The sequence below is a fragment of the Sorex araneus genome, chromosome 11 (assembly GCF_027595985.1).
Source record: "Sorex araneus isolate mSorAra2 chromosome 11, mSorAra2.pri, whole genome shotgun sequence".
In the NCBI taxonomy this organism is placed as follows: Eukaryota; Metazoa; Chordata; class Mammalia; order Eulipotyphla; family Soricidae; genus Sorex; species Sorex araneus.
This window is the reverse complement of record NC_073312.1, coordinates 12,989,258-13,001,873: the sequence shown is the minus strand read 5'-3', so window position 1 is coordinate 13,001,873 and position 12,616 is coordinate 12,989,258. Positions and strand designations below refer to the sequence as shown.

The window sequence follows — 12,616 nt, the reverse complement described above, 5'->3', positions numbered from 1 at the left end:
TGAAAGCAGGCAAAAATCTCATTTTATTACGATGGCCAGTGAGTTGGTGACTCCCATACGTCTTGGTTTGCTCTGTGTTTGCCTAGAACTCCTTTCCTTCTCCTGCCTTACCCTGGGTAACTCTAGCCCTGTCTCATCGCCCTGTTTGTCCATCAGCCTGCTGTCATAGTACCCCTCATCTTCTCTCCACCCCTGTAATCCCTAAGACTTCCTGGCACAGAGGCCGAATCTCATTCTCATCCTCTGTCCAGCAGTTCAACTTCCAACAAAAGGTACTGCATTCAAGAAAAAGTGGAGCAGAGGAAAGTGGAGGTAGAGGTAGAAAATAAACTTCAACCTTGCTCATTTGTGGATTAAGGATGTGGCTCAGCAATCGAGCACTTGCCTTTCCATGAGTATCACTGTATCACTGTCATCCCATTGCTCATCGATTTGCTCGAATAGGCACCATTGTGAGACCACGAGCACCATCTTTTTTTTTTAATTTATTTATTTTTAATTAGAGAATCACCGTGAGGGTACAGTTACAGATTTATACACTTTTGTGCTTATACTTCCCTCATACAAAGTTTGGAACCCATCCCTTCACCAGTGCCCATTCTCCACCACCCGTAAACCCAGTGTCCCTCCCACCCTCCCCAATCCCATCTCCCCCCCACCCCACCCTGCCACTGTGGCAAGGCATTCCCTTCTGTTTTCTCTCTCTAATTAGCTGTTGTGGTTTGCAATAAAGGTGTTGAGTGGCCGCTGTGCACGAGCACCATCTTACAACGTCTCCATTGCAAGACTTGATGTTACTGGTTTTGGCATATTGAATACACCACAGGTAGCTTGCCAGATTCTGCCGTGCAGTCAAAATACTCTCGGTAGCTTGCTGGGCTCTCCGAGAGGAACAGAGGAATAGTACCCGCCATACCTGATATGCTATCACTCCAGCCCTTTCCATGAGTAAGGCTATGAATTTGATTCCCACCTTTCCTGATATACAAAAAATCACTCAGGAATGGCTCCTCCACCCCTGAACGGCCATGATCCCAGAGGCACGCAAACCAATCTTGGAACACAACGGCTGCTGGCAGATATACTCCTGGACTGTGAACTAAGCTACAGCCCCATGCAGCTCCAGGGGAGGGGGGAAGGGATTTTGTCCCTTGACCTTTTCCCCTTTGCTGCCACCTTTCAGAGCCAATTGAACAGAGAGGTAGGAGTTTGCAGTGATGGGGTGCATGGGAAATGTCACGATGGGGGGGGGCAGAACCAGCCCTGCTCCCTACCCAAATGAGACCCCGAGCGGCCACCCATGAACAGCTCCTCCAGTCCAAACAGCCATGGTTCCAGAGGCACACAAACCAACCTTGGAACACAGCAGCTGCTGCAGAAATACCTCTGGACTTAATTACTAAAATACCAGAATTCCAAAATTGCACAGCCACTTTTGCGGCCGTGCAACATCATATGCTCTCCATTATCAACAAATGATCTAATGATGCCTTTTTGGCAGGTCTGATTTTTGGGGGGAAATGCCAAATAATAATAGTGGGTTTTCTATCAAAAATTGAATGTAATCAAAGTAAAGAGAGAGTAAAGTGAAAAATCGTCTGCCACGCAGGCAGGGAAGCGGGTGGGAGTGGGGGTATACTGGGATTCTTGGTGGTGGAACATGTGCACTGGTGAAGGAATGAGTGTTTGATCATTGTATGACTGAGACTTAATCCTGAAAGCTTTGTAACTGTTCTCACGGTGATTCAGTTAAGAGAGAGAGAGAGAGAGAGAGAAAGAAAAAGAAAGCACAAAATAAAATGTTACAGTGCTCGCTTCGGCAGCACATATACAAAAATTGGAATGATACAGAGAAGATTAGCATGGCCCCTGTGCAAGGATGACATGCAAATTCGTGAAGTGTTCCATATTTTATATCCTGGAGAGTCAAAAAAGTACATCTATACAATGGAATACTATGCAGCTGTTAGAAAAAATGAAGTCATGAACTTTGCATGTAAGTGGATCAACATGGAAAGTATCATGCTAAGTGAAATGAGCCAGAAAGAGAGGGACAGACATAGAAAGATTGCACTCATCTGTGGAATATAAAATGGCAAAGTAGGAGACTAATACCCAAGAATAGTAGTTTATAATACCAGGAGGTTGGCTCCAAGGCTTGGAAGCTAGCCTCACACGCTGGGGGAAAGGCATCCCAGATAGAGAAGGGAACACCAAGTAAAATGTGATTAGAAATCCCAAACGGGGAGGGAGATGCACGCTGAAAGTAGACTAGAGACTGTACATGATGGCCACTCAATATCCCTATTGCAAACCACAACACCCAAAAAGAGAGAGAGAGAGAACAAATTGGAATGCTCTGCCACAGAGGCGGAGTGGGGTGGGGGGATGGGATAGGAGGGTGGGAGGGATACTGGGTTCATAAGTGGTGGAGAATGGACATTGGTGGAGGGATGGGCTCTCCAACATTGCATGAGGGTAAAACAAGCACGAAAATGTGTGAATCTGTAACTGTACCCTCACTGTGACTCACTAATTAAAAAGTCAATAAATTATAAAAAAAAAATTAAAAATAAAATAAAATAAAATGTGACAGCCTTCCAGGCACCATTTGTTCTGGAAAGAAAAAAAAAAAAGAGATAACCTTGATCTTGAGGAGGCCTGAGAATACTTCACTAGGCCTTCTTGAATTCAGAGCACCTGCCTCTCCAAGAACCATTCTTAATTTCCCGGCCTCTTTAGAGACCTCCACTGTTTTCAACAGAACCACAACACAGAGCAAAGAGCAGCCTACCTGGAAAGGCTATTGTGAGAGAGTTTCTATTAAGGACCCAAGTCAAAGACTGATGGAACTTTCCATCAATTTTGACATTCAGAATAAACATTGGCTGGCTTTGACGTTCTGACCCGCTTGCTTCTCCTCCAAGTCAGAATCCCAGTCAACAACTCCCCCAAGGTTCCGCTTGCTTCGTTCTTCTTTATGTATCCTGAATGATTCATTTCTGCCCATCCTGGACGCAGCAATGCTTTCTGCCTAACGCCTCGGATGTGAAAAGCCGTCATTCCCAGGCTCTCCTGAGTGGGGAAGACAGATGTTTAGAGTGATCGAGACTTCGAGGTGCATCGCTCTGGTCAGTGAGCATCAGCACTGAGTCTTCCTCTCTGCTCTTTGGCGTCTTTCAAGTTCAAAGAGGCAGGGAGGCCTTTGCTCATGGACTTGCGTGACAGTCTGCCGGGGAACACTGTGGAATTTAAATAGAAAAGAGAGCCCTGATCCTCTCTCATTACACCCTCCACCAAAGAGGCTTGATTTGCCCTGGGTAAACAATCATCACCTCTCCTCAGAGCGCACCCCTACCCTCCGCTGGCAAATAGGTGCTAAGCTGGCTGCCCTCTGTGCGTAGGGGTGCTTCAGCCTTCTAATCTGTATCAGGTTGTGTGAGCAGGCTACCCCGTGCTCTGCCCTATATTTAGGCAGAGCATCAGGGCACTGCCTGAGCGGTAGGATGCAGAATGCTGCTTACATTTATCACCCAAGCCCACACGCCCACACCCAACTGTCACAGAGCTCGAAATTCCTACCATCAGAGTTGCTACTTTTGGTAAAGGCAGAGGGCTTCAAGAAAACCCTGGCTCCCATATAAATATAACAGCAAGAACGATTCCAAAACACTCCGTTGCAAGTGGCCTTGCCTTTCTGTGCTTTTTCTCTTGTAAATAAAGGAGTTGGAGGGTTGATCCACTGTCGCCTAGACTGGGAAAGAGTAAACTGACAGTGATACAGCGGGCCATTTCTTGGGATGCAGGCTGATGTGGTGGGGAAGAGCATGTGAGTGTCTCCTACCATGCGGCAGGACACTGTCATCTGTGATGTCTCCTCCAGACTCCGCCAGACTAGCAATGAGAAAAATCCCTGACACCTCCCAGTGGGCTTGTTTATATGTCTAATTTTTTTTTTGAGGCCTGGCCAGTAGCTCCATAAGAACATCAAGGTTCTTGATGCAAAAATCTAGGAGAAACTCCTAGACCCCAGGAGCCGAAGGGTGGGGTGGTGGGCATGGTGAAAGCAAGATGGCACCCTGGATTGGATCCTAGAACCGAAAGAGGATTCTGGAAAAAAAAAAAAAACTGGCAACATCCGACTAAAGCTTGCCATTTCGTAACATACCAGGGAGGGTTTCTGAGTTTTGACAAATGCACCATGAAAATGTAACATGTTCACAGCACAGCAGATTGGGTGAGGGGTGGAGGCGAACGCTCGGTGCTATCTTTGCATCACATCTGTAGATCTAAAATCATCCCAGAATAAGCATTTGAAGACCTGAAGGGATCCTCTGGGTTCACCCTCGGGGTTGCTTAGTAATTTAGCTGCACCCTAATTCCCTGAGCCTGGAGCTGAGGCTCAGCGGGCTCCTCGACCCCGCCACCTTGTATTAGAACTGGCCTGGGGAATCTGCACCCTCAGGAGCCTCAGTTGCTCTATGAGACCCAGCCGGAAGAGTCCAGGTGCTGGCATGTCATTTCTGCTTAGGACATTGCTCTCTGCGTGCCAGCCTAGGTACCAGAGTTCCTGTTGTCTGTTCACAAAATGTGCATGGGCTCCCCCACCACCAACAGGTGCATGAAGGATGGAACAGGGCCCCCAGACTGGTTGGTGATCAGTCTCCGTTTATTTCCATCTCTATCCCGTTATTTATTCCATTTTCCCCGTATGCCTACTCCAATCTCACTGCGCGCCCCATTCCAGTCTCACACTGCTCCTCCTACTTTCCCCCGTGCTAGTCTCATCCTGCCCTGTCTCCCTGCCTTAGTCAAGAGCTCAACATCCCAGGTTGAGAGAGAAGCTCCACATAGGTCAGATGGCACAATCAACATATGTAACGCCCTTTCTCCTGGGGTGGCTCTTCTAAGACAAAGATCTTCTGCTAGGAGATCGGCTCAAGGGCGGGATTTCATCACAGGGCTTATTTCTCCTTTCTTTCAACCATAAACATTTAAAGGCTATCTTAAATTTGCTTCTTAATAATATTTGTCATTTTGAATGGACACAGTAAGAGATATATTAAGCTTAAAGGGTGGCTCTCAGGGCTGGAGCAATAGCACAGCGGGTAGGCCTTGCAAGCGGCCAACCCAGGTTCAATTCCCAGCATCCCATATGGTCCCTTGTGCACCACCAGGAGTAATTCCTGAGTGCATGAGCCAGGAGTAACCCCTGTGCATCGCTGGGTGTGATCCAAAAAAGAAAGAAAAAAAAAAGGGCAGCTCTCCTGGGAACATCTCACTTTATTTATTTATTTTTAATTTATTTATTTTTAATTAGTGAGTCACAGTGAGGGTATAATTACAGATTCGCACACTTTTTTGCTTGTTTTTCCCTCATGCAATGTTTAAGAGCCCATCCCCCCACCAGTGTCCATTTTCTACCACCCATGAACCCAATATCCCTCCCACTCCCCCAGTCCCATCCCCCCACCCACCCCGCCTCTGTAGCGAGGCATTCCAATTTGATATCTATCTTTCCTTTTGGGTGTTGTGGTTCCAAATAAGGGTATTGAGTGGTCATCCTGTTCAGTCTCAAGTCTACTTTCAGCACGCATCTCCCTTCCCGCGCAGAATCTCCAATCACATATTTCTTGGTGTTCCCCTCTCTATCTGGGATGACTTTCCCCCAGCGTGTGAGGCCAGCTTCCAAGCTATGGAGCCAACATCCTGGTATTATATACTACTATTCTTGGGTATTATTCTCCTACTCTGTTGTTTTATATTCCACAGATGAGTGCAATCTTTCTATGTCTATCCCTCTCTTTCTGGCTCATTTCACTTAGCATGATACTTTCTATGTTGATCCACTTATATGCAAAGTTCATGACTTCATCCTTTCTAACTGCTGCATAGTATTCCATTGTATAGATGTACCAAAGTTTCTTTAACCAGTCATCTGTTCTTGGGCACTCGGGTTTTTTTCCAGATTCTGGCTATTGTAAACAGTGCTGCGATAAACATATAAGTGCAGATATCATTTCGACTATACTTTTTTGTTTCTCCAGGATATATTCCCAGAAGTGGTATTGCTGGAGCAAATGGAAGCTCAATTTCTAATTTTTTGAGAATCGTCCATATTGTTTTCCAAAGGGGCTAGACCAGTCGGCATTCCCACCAGCAGAGGAGAAGGGTCCCCTTCTCTCCACATCCTCTCCAACAGCGATTGCTTTTGTTCTCTTGGATGTGTACCATTCTCTGTGGTGTGAGGTGGTATCTCATGGTTGTTTTGATTTGCATCTCCCTGATGATTAGTAGAACATCTCACTTTAGATCCCAGACTATAGTCCTCAGGCCAGGTTAGTCCTTCCTAACCCTAGTAGGGTCCTTGTCCAGTCACTTCTCTTTGGGTCATGATAGAATTCATCCGCGACCATGCTTTTAACTTATTATAAGTTTTATGGCACTTGGCCTGTCCTGTTTCAATGCCAGGGTAGCTTACAGCTTGCCCTGGTTCCATCCAGTCCCTTCGTCGGGACCCTGCTTTTGGGGTGCTAAGAACTAAGGGCAAATGAGGCTTAAGTCGAGTAAATATGACAAATGCCCAGGAGCAAATATTATCTGAAGTCATTTAACTCCCAAATTACAAAAGCACAGCATTAACTGTCTTCCTGTGTCTAGACAAAAAGGACACTCTTGCTCTAAAGTACACTATGCAAAGGGCACAAGGAAAAGAGAGAAGCAATATTTCACTTACAAAGTCCAGAGTCCTTAGAAGACTCCGACCTTACAAGTCACGGGGTCTGATTTGGGGGACAGAGGTGATAAACAGATACGGGAAGCAGAACACAGAGAAGTTATAGAAAAACACAGAGGAGTGGGAGTGTTTCGAGAGCACTGTGATGGGTGTAACCAATAAACCTAAGCTCCCTGTGACAAGGGAGAAAGGACAACCCCGTGTTATCCTACATGTGCATTGGCCTCCAGATAACCAGCGCTCGTGTGAGGAGGCGCTTTTCACACGGCACTGCCTGCCAACTGGGGACATTTCAGAACCTCACTGGCTTGTCTAACCAGCCTCGGGTGGGTGAGGGGTGTGGGGGTGGGAGAGGGGAGGATCTTCCCATCCTTCACCTCTTCATCCTACCCTTCAACCTCCAGAGTTCTGGTCAGTTCAATGGAGAAGAGAATGAGGTACCTACACCGCCCCCCTCCCCGCCCCGATACAGGAGAAGGGCAGGCATCAGCTCACCGCCTGGCTCCCTTCTGGAGAAAGAGAAAGAAAATACCTTTTGCTGATTGCGATTCTGTGGTTTAGAATACTATTTTTTAAAGTGTTTTTATTATTATTATTATTATTATTATTATTATTATTATTTTGCTTTTGCTTTTTGAGTCACACTCAGGGGTTATCCTGGCTCTGCACTCAAGAATTGCTACTGGTGGTGTTCAGGGAACCTTATGAGATGCCGGGAATCAAACTCGGGTTGGCTGCATGCAAGACAAATGCTCAACCCACTCTGGCTCCGGTTTAAAACATTATTGATTGTGGTTTCTCATGCACATGGTTTCAACACCACACCCGTCACCAGCATACCCATTTTCTCATTCTTTCTCGATGAGTCTCTGGCAGAGATCCAGTGAGGTTCCTCCGTTTCCTAGCTGGGGACTCTGAGTTCATGTCTGGGCTTGCTTCCTACTTGGCAGGGGAGGTGCGACAGTGGGTTGGGGACCATGGGCACCTGGCCTGCTTTTGCCTTCCCACCCCAGAGGTGAATTCAAGAAGAAGCCTGGGATGGGAGCGACCTGACCATCAGAGCCTGCTGGGACCCTAGTCGGGGCAAAGCCGGGAGACAGTGGTGCAGCCTGTGGCCCCTTTCCTACCTTAGAGACTTGAATCAAAGTAGGGCTTGTGGGGCCAGATAGTACAGCACGTGGGGTGCTCCTCTTCTTGCGGCAGACTAGGGTTCAATTCTCAACACCTCAGGTGGCCCGCTGAACCCCTCCAGGCGTGACCCCTGAGCACAGAGCCAGGAATAAGCCCTGAACATTACTAGGTGTGTACCCCCAAACTAAACCATTAAGACCATGGCTCACTCGCTGCAGGGATTGTCCAGGAGGCTTTTGGCCTCTGCTGTTCTTTCAGGCTGACTCCTTCCCACTCCTCTGGCCTTTCTCAGTTGTGTGCGCTAAGAAACCCAGCTAAGAGCTGCACACCATGGCCGAGAGAGGACAGAGACCCAGCCCAGAGGACTCCGTCACCACGGGCTCTGGCCCACCCTGTCAGGATACACCAGCAAGCCCCAGAGGGCCCTCCAGACCTATTGCCCCCCACAGCAGAGCTATTGGGATCCAAGGGAGGAGGAACAGATACAGAGCATGAGCCCTGCCCCTTTGGATGGGGGTGGGTTTCCCAGAAGAGGTGGTGATGCATAGGTGGGTAGGGGGGGAAGCAGGTTTCACAAATCCTTTCTGAGGAAGGAGGAACCTAAGGACCTCAGTTTTCTGGTTATGACTTGGCGGCGGGCCAGCAAAGGAGTGGCCCAGCGGGTTTACGGAGCATCTGGGTGAGGTCCAAGGTGAGGGGGACGCGGTCTCAGCCATGGGGAAGCAGCAGAGTTGCCCCCACTGGAGTCCGGGTACTGGCTGCATCTGGCCCTGCTTCCTCCCCCAGCTCTCCAGGAAGGCTGGGAGTTCAGCGAATCCGATTCCACGTTTTGTTGTTTGGGTTTAGGGGTCACACCCTGCAGTGCTCAGGACTGAGTCCTGACTCTGTAAGGAGTGACCATCGAAGTTTTTAAGGGGACTGTCTGGGGTGCCGGAAATCAAACTCAGCCACTTGTCACATTCAAAGCAAGTGCCTTCCCTACCTGCTGTATTAGCTCTCTGCCTTTAGATAGTTTTCTGGGGTTTTCCTTTTTGTTGTTGTTGTTTTTTTTTTCTCTAAATCTTCTTCCATCATCTTCTTCTCTGCTTTAAGGAGCCCAACTTGGTCTGGTTACTTGTTATGAACGCACATTAGTTCCTTTTATCTCAAATTGAGGAAGATAACTGTCACATGGAAATGATTCCCTTGGGGCTGGAAACAGTAAATGAGATGGATGTAATGAAATCAGACCTCCCTGGAGCAAAGAGACTGCCATTCTTGTTTTGTGTCGGTTCTTCTTTCTGAGAGGCGTCCTAACTAACCCCATCTTACATTGCTCTGAGCCTCTGAGACACCAACTACTAGTCGGCACAGGGGCTTGGATTTAATTATAACATCTTCACTGGGTTTGTGGTTTTCCTGCTCTAGTGAAATGTCAAGAGTAGGGAAGTGAGCTCTGGCCGGCTGGCTGCTGATGCTGTTTGCTATTTGGGGGTTCTCATTCCCGTTTCAAGTCCTGTTTCGGAAATCAAGCAAGCTCAAGGTCCAAAGACCAGGAGTTTCTAAGCTACCAAATTTGCCTCTTGGTCTAAGGTGGAAAAGTGCCGTTTCTAACATCCCTTTTCTTCCCATTCCTTGGGCTTTATTTTTGTGCATGTAACAAGTTGTACTTTGCTTTGGCTCTTTTTCCCTTCTTTTCTTCCTGCCTACCTTAGTGTTCAAGGATAGTTTCTGCCTCAGTGGGTCACAATGCTTATTTTGTGACTGCGGATTTGTGATTTCTTCTTGGCCCTCCCCCTGGACAATGAAGCTTCACAGTCAGGACTCAGAACCAGAAAGAAATCAAAACCTCCCACCTGGTTCTTGGATTTCCCAAAGAGAAGTCACTGCCACCCCCCTCCGCCGCTCTCCCCCCCCCCCCACCACACACACACCAGTCACTTGAAGGAGCCCCCAGTCCAGCGGCAGGAGACAAGGGTGTTCCACTCCTGACGCAACGAGAAAGTTTCAAAATGCAATAGTAGGAGCCTGAGGGCCACTGTGGTCAGATTTTACTCTCTGGCACTAAAGAGCCTCTTGGGCGCAGATAGGCGTCCTGAACGGGAAGACACCAGTGATGCTTGCTCTCTCCAGAACAGACATATGCTTTCCTGGCCTCTGTCGGCAAGAGCATGCTGGGCCCCATGTGTGTGCACAGTGCGTGCATGCGTGTGTGTGTGTGTGTATGTGTGTGTGTGTGTGTGTAGTATGTCTCTGTGTATATGCGGTGCACCTGTGTGTGTGTGTGCCTGTGTGTACTGCACCTGTGTGTGCCATAAGTACTCCTGTGTATGCGGTGCGCTTATGTGTGTGCGGGCCTGTGTGTGTGTGTGTGTGTGTGTGTGTGTGTATGTGTGTGCACAAGATGGCTGTGTGCAGAACATTGCCCTCCCTGTGTCGGATCTCCAGCCTCCAATCTCCAAATAGCCATTTTTGCCCCAGCTGAGTTGAGCCCAGGGGGACCTCTGTTCCCCAGCCCACAGAGACCTTCCCGTTATGTTGAATTTCCAGATCCTGAGCAGGGGCTGAGACAGGGGACGGAGGCGGGGGGGCTTGGAGAGTTGTCAGGGAAGCTGTGGAGGAAGACAAAGCAGCAGCCTTCTCCCATTTGCAGTGAAACGCTCGTTGCATTCACCCGTTTGCCTTCATCTGCGGTAAATGGGTCGCACTGACTCAGCCGTGATGGAGCAGGTGTGAACTCAGCAACAATGGAGAAATCGTTGAACGTCTGATCCACAGGATCGCCCTGGGTGCAGATTTCTAAGAAAGCGGGAGGGTTGGGAGCATCTGCGCCCATCTCCTCTTCCTGGTGTACTGCCTCCGCACTCGGAGTGCGCCCGAAGGAGGTAGCCTCCGCCAGTGCCCACAGGATGCCATCGCAGCCCCTCCTCCCATGGGGTGCAGCGACAGCACAGTGGGTAGGGTGTTGGCTTTGCCTGCAGCCGACCCAGATTTGTTGCCGGGCACCCCAGACGGTCCCCCGCAAGCCAGCCAGGAGTGACCCCTGAGCAAAGAGCCAGGAGTAAGCCCTGGGCACCGTCAGATGTGGTCCCAAAACAACAACAACAACAACAACAAATCAATCCAAGCTCTTCCGCCCCGCACCCCGCCACGGTCACCATCTGCAGCAGTGTCCCTTCGCTCAGCAGGGACATCTTCCCGATCCCTTGTCTGACTTTGTCTCGTGTGAGTTTCAGTCAAGAAAATCAATCAACTGTGATTCCAGTTGTTCCCACAGGGGAAACTTGGGCCCTATTAGGGGGTGAGTCTTAAGCAGCCTCCTCCCTCAGCCCTCCTTCATAGGGTCAAGCCCTCCCCACTCCCCCAGTCTCAGAATGTGACTGTCTTTAGGCTGTCTCAAAAGGTCTGTAAGTGAAAATACGGTCAGGGCGTGACTCTACCCATTCTAAGGGGACAGGAGGATAATCCAGTGGTCAGGGTAGATGCCTGGCATGCGCCCAGCCTGGGTTTGGTTCCCAGCTCTCGGTCCTTGGCCGGATGCAGCCCTGGAAAGCCCCAAGGCCAAGAAGTTGGCCTGGGTGACCCCAGCTCCACAGGACCCCGAGCAGCACTGAACCCTCAGATCCTGAGCATTTTACACACACACACACACACACACACACACACACACACACACACACACACACACACACACGGATTGTCAGGACCCAGAGAATGAAACGACTAAGCTGAGGAAAGCCACCCCAAGGGGGTCTTGATCCCGACCTGTCCCACCAGGGCCATTTCCCCATCTATGTGCACGTTCTCCATCCCAGGACTCAGCCCGGAAAAGGAAGGAAGCTTTAGTCTCCCACCCCAGGGGCAAAAGCCTCCCTCCAACAAAAGCAACGGCTCGGGGATACCCCTCCATCAGAGTCTGCAGTGCCCGGGGAGGGCAGAACGTCCTGGACACCTTGGGTTAAACACAGGGACGCCCTTTAGAATGTCGCTTTCATTTCAGTCGACTCAGCTCGGTGAGTGTGGGTGACACAAGGTGACTTTGATTCTAGCAACACGGGCAATCACTCTGGCTTCCCTCTCTCTGCCCTTTGCCCCCCACCCCCCCCCCCCGCCCCTGAACAAAGTGAAACCCCCAAAGCGAAACCCTCTCTCCTCGTCATCATGGGTCCCTGGAAATGTGCAGAGGATGGCAGAGGCTGAGAAGGGTTCACTGCCTCCTCAGCCTACTCGGACCTTTGCTGTGTCCTTGGGGAGGTAACTCAGAATAGGGCCCTGCCCGCTCCCCCCACCCACATCCAAATTGGCTGCTGGGGTCCCGGCTCCAGGACCTGTCTTCTGGGTGCTCGCCCTGGTTTTCCTCCGATCTCCCCCCGGCTGGAGCAGAGCGTTTCAGCTCCGCCTCCTGAACCGGAACTGAAATGTGGGCGTGGGCAAGGGTTTGCGTTCTGAGCTCGGTTCCCCTTTTCCCTCCCTGCCCTGGGAGGGGACACACACGCACAGTGTCCCAACCCGGCCTGAACTCAGGGGAGCTTTCCCCAGCCCGGGAACAAGGGCTGCCTTTGGTCAGGAAAATGGTGCTAGACAGACCCCCAAAGCCAACACCCCTCCTGCTGAGAGGGCTGGGGGGGGGGGGAATGTGTCTCTTCCCCGCAGAGGCCTGAGCAGGGCGGGCCAGCAGGCGGGGAACAGGCAATACCTGGTTAAAATAGTAACTGCTGGAGGTGACAGTGACATAGCCCATGCCCGCAGCCACCTCCCGTCACCTTCTTC

General features: G+C 49.9%; 1 protein-coding gene and 1 non-coding gene across 2 annotated transcripts in view; both read left to right on the top strand.

Moving 5' to 3' along the window:
- The window catches only part of ADRB1 (adrenoceptor beta 1), a 66,842-nt gene that overhangs the window by 36,929 nt on the left and 17,297 nt on the right, over positions 1-12,616 (top strand). The gene's annotated exons all lie outside the window — the stretch shown is intronic.
- On the top strand, positions 1,808-1,914 carry LOC129399544 (U6 spliceosomal RNA). The gene has a single exon (XR_008627166.1). It is a non-coding gene; the product is annotated as a U6 spliceosomal RNA (small nuclear RNA).